Source organism: Triticum aestivum, chromosome 1A (assembly GCF_018294505.1).
Source record: "Triticum aestivum cultivar Chinese Spring chromosome 1A, IWGSC CS RefSeq v2.1, whole genome shotgun sequence".
In the NCBI taxonomy this organism is placed as follows: Eukaryota; Viridiplantae; Streptophyta; class Magnoliopsida; order Poales; family Poaceae; genus Triticum; species Triticum aestivum.
In genome coordinates, this window is record NC_057794.1 from 26,361,996 (window position 1) to 26,366,450 (window position 4,455).

Here is a 4,455-nt window from a genome sequence, read left to right on the forward strand (position 1 = left end):
CATCCTTACTGACATGAGCCTAGAGCGGCGCCGGCAGCTCCCGGCCGTCTCGCCCGGCTCCCTTTCCCCGTGCCGCACCCTTCTCTCCGCCGCGCTCAGAATACAAAGGGAGGCGGCCGTTGAGACCGGAGACAAACCTCCAGGAACGGGAAGAAGTACCTCCGGTGAGGCCCGACTTGACGGTGCCCGGCCTGTAGGCCGGCGCTCACTCCAGGGACGGGAAGAAGTAGCGGAGCACCGCCCGGCACCTCGCTCCCGCACCACCAAACACGCTCTATCCCTTCGTCAGATGTGTCATCAGTGATCAGTGCAGGTTTACGGGCCCTTTAAATGGCGTACACATCAAAATCAGACACAAATCCATTGTCGTCCAGCCCGGTTAGGATACCTGGCTTTCACCCAGGCGACCCGGGTTCAAATCCCGGCAATGGAACTTTTTTTATTTCTTTTTCGTTTCAATTTTTTTTTACTACGCCCAAATTGCTGCCCTTGTAGTACTAAATATTGATGCTAAGTTTAAACTTGACCTTCTTCCCTGCTTTTTATTTTGGCTATACACAAACTGCAGCAACTGTGCCGTAGGATGGCAATCCAACGACAGATCCTAGAAAACAACTTAATTCTCAGCTGGATCTCACCTTCCCTCAATTCATAATTACCGATGATACTATCTTCATAATTGAGGGAAGGTGAGATAAGCCACCTCACAAAGATTCTCTTGACCGTCTGATCTTTTCTTTGATGGCTGATAGTCCTTTGATGCTCAAGTCGTAGGTAGATATAAAAGGGGAGGGGGAGTGAGAAACCCTAGTCCTTGCCTCCCTCCATTTCACCCCCTGCCGCCGCCACATACGCTCCTCCTCTCCTCTCTCATCACTCTTACGCCCCTCCTCGCCGGGATATCTTGATGCATGCGCCCGTGTCCCCGCCTCTTTCCATCCTTGGCTCATTGCCTCGTAAGAGCGCTCACATGTGTGGCGACACGCAGATGTTTCGTGACGCTAACAAGCGAGAAGGCGGAGGACTCCTGGGTTCAACCTCGGGGAAATTTGCGGTGACCTCATGTGAGGCCCAGACCTCCTCCTAAAAAAAGGTAGTGGCACTGACAATCTCTGTTGGGTGTAGTACAGATGCACGGTAAGGAGGACCGGAGAACCTCCCCTACAAATAAGAAACGATAGCAAGGATCCAGGGCCCCTCCGCGGGCATTACTGCGACGATAATGGATGGCCTCGGGGGAGCGGACATGTGGCAACCAGGTTGCTCTTTGCTCATTCCTGGGAAAGTGAGCGTGGTGGCACGAGTAGACTTATTGGCTAAGGCGGCGTGGGGGAACAATGGAAGAAGGAATACAAGCCCGGCAATGGAACTTTTTTTATTTCTTTTTCGTTTCAATTTTTTTTTACTACGCCCAAATTGCTACCCTTGTAGTACTAAATATTGATGCTAAGTTTAAACTTGACCTTCTTCCCTGCTTTTTATTTTGGCTATACACAAACTGCAGCAACTGTGCCGTAGGATGGCAATCCAACGACAGATCCTAGAAAACAACTTAATTCTCAGCTGGATCTCACCTTCCCTCAATTCATAATTACCGACGATACTATCTTCATAATTGAGGGAAGGTGAGATAAGCCACCTCACAAAGATTCTCTTGACCGTCTGATCTTTTCTTTGATGGCTGATAGTCCTTTGATGCTCAAGTCGTAGGTAGATATAAAAGGGGAGGGGGAGTGAGAAACCCTAGTCCTTGCCTCCCTCCATTTCACCCCCTGCCGCCGCCACATACGCTCCTCCTCTCCTCTCTCATCACTCTTACGCCCCTCCTCGCCGGGATATCTTGATGCATGCGCCCGTGTCCCCGCCTCTTTCCATCCTTGGCTCATTGCCTCGTAAGAGCGCTCACATGTGTGGCGACACGCAGATGTTTCGTGACGCTAACAAGCGAGAAGGCGGAGGACTCCTGGGTTCAACCTCGGGGAAATTTGCGGTGACCTCATGTGAGGCCCAGACCTCCTCCTAAAAAAAGGTAGTGGCACTGACAATCTCTGTTGGGTGTAGTACAGATGCACGGTAAGGAGGACCGGAGAACCTCCCCTACAAATAAGAAACGATAGCAAGGATCCAGGGCCCCTCCGCGGGCATTACTGCGACGATAATGGATGGCCTCGGGGGAGCGGACATGTGGCAACCAGGTTGCTCTTTGCTCATTCCTGGGAAAGTGAGCGTGGTGGCACGAGTAGACTTATTGGCTAAGGCGGCGTGGGGGAACAATGGAAGAAGGAATACAAGCCCAAGATTGTCAAGGTATACAAGTGAGGCATACTAGATCCTTGCCATCGGTTCGTCTTTGCAGGGGAGGTGCTCTAGTTCTCCTTACTTTGATCTGTACTACAAACCCAAGATTCTTATATCTATGCATTCACGGCGTTCCTCCCTTTTTGTAATATTTTTTTAAATCAGGATTTTGTCAAATTCTCTCGTGAGCAATAGTCGCACAATGGGTGTCATTACATGCCTATTAGCAACAAGTGTCAAGAAAACATTAGTCTTAGTCATGCTTATGTCGTAGGATTGCAATCCAACGGCAGATCCTAGAAAACAACTTAACCCCAAGCTTGAGATTTTTCATAATATGGAATTACCGATAGTAATAGCTTCCAAATTGATGGAAGGTGAGGTAAGCCACCTCACATAGATTCTCTTGACCAGTCGATCATTTCATTGGTGGTCGACAGCCGTTTGATGCTCAAGTAGTAGGTAGATATAAAGGAGGACGTTAGAGACCCTACTACTTATCTTTCTCCATTTCACCCCATACGCCGCTGCCAATTGAGCTACTCCTCTCTCATCACTCTCATGCCCCCCTCCCCGTCGGGATCTCTTGATGCCTCCGCCCATGTCCGTGCCTCTTTCCATCCTTGGGTCCTTGCCTTGTTAGAGTGCTCACATGTATGACGCTACGCTGATGCGGTTCGCGGCGCTGGCAAGCAAGGAGGCGGAGGACTCGTGGGTTCAACCCCGGGGAAATTTGTAGTGGCCTCATGTGAGGCCCAGGCCTCCTCCCAGGAAAGGTAGTGGCACTGCGATCTCTACTAGTTGTAGTACAGATCAAAGTAAGGAGAACTAGAGCACCTCCCCTACAAAGACGAACCGATGGCAAGGATCTAGTGCCCATCACCGGGCATTACTGCGACAACAGTGGATGCCCCCGTGCGAGCGGAGATGCGGCAACTAGGTTTCTCTTTGCCCATCGCTAGGCAAAGCGAGCGCGGTGGCATGAGTACCTGACATATTGGCTAAGGTGCCATGGGGAACGAGGGAAGAAGGATTCCCTCTAAAGTAGGTTGACTAAATGGGCGCTTTGGGCGGTCGTTTGTCCCTTCCGAGGCACTACCAACAGCATGGCCTTGCATCCTCATTAGTTTAATTTGCCCCTTACCTTGCCCCTCTGGATCATAGAAGCAAGACACTTATAAGGTGGTGGCCAAGCTTAGTTGATTCATGCCATGGTGGCAACCAATGGGGGTTTAGAGATTTTCTTGCTCTCCTCTCACGCAATTCATGCGTCGGCAGGGAAGCAATGTCGGAGGTGGCTTGTAGCAATGGAGCGACCTCAGAGTAGAGGCAAGAAGGTCTTGCATGGCAGTCGATGCCCCGTCTGCTTTCAACATCTCCAGGTAACATTGAAAGCCCGAGGCAAACTTATCCTATATTATTTCATAATTCATAGGTCAAGAATCAACTACCCTTTTTCCGCAAAAAAGATTCAACTAGTCTTCATTGATTCAATTTGTATGCATATATTTTGTCCACCGGACCTTGGTGAGATCGCATCAACCATTCTCCTCGTCTCCAATACCATGGTAGTTAACTAATTATGTTCCCTTACCTTTCTCCTTCCTATTTTATGGAATGTCTTCTAGATTCATCATAGGTTGTATCTTTTTCATAATTGGCATGCATAAAAAATCCCCATTCAAGAAAATATCCAACAAATTAGTAATGGGGCCCATGGAATTTGACCACATGTTATGTAGGGGGGTATCTAATAATAGAACAATTCTTAATCTGGTTCTAGCACTAATTCACTTTCAATTTTTCACCGCTCTAAGTGTACAATGAATATAATTAATACTTCATATAATAACATTGGTACCTTATGACTTAACATCCTGACGCTTAGAGTTGTAGGGTTTTGTATAACTATGTGTGGCCTCTGTTGTCTTTATTAATTTAAAGTTGGGTTCTCCTTGCGCCTTTCATCTAAAAAAAGTTGTAGGGTTTCCTTTAGAGTCCGTGTCTGGCAATACATAATTGTGTAAATGAGAACATTTAATAATTTCACATATCATCCTTGTCCTTAGATGTACTTGTGTTATTCAAAAGGAGCACATTCATCGGCAACAAACACTAGTGATATTTCATCTTCCGTGTATGATGTGACATACTAGA

The 4,455-nt window shown here is 47.9% G+C and overlaps 1 non-coding gene across 1 annotated transcript; it reads left to right on the forward strand.

Moving 5' to 3' along the window:
- Nucleotides 1–359: 359 nt before the first annotated feature.
- TRNAE-UUC (transfer RNA glutamic acid (anticodon UUC)) lies at nucleotides 360–433 on the forward strand. Its single transcript has one exon. It is a non-coding gene; the product is annotated as a tRNA-Glu (tRNA).
- The last annotated feature ends 4,022 nt before the right edge of the window (nucleotides 434–4,455 follow it).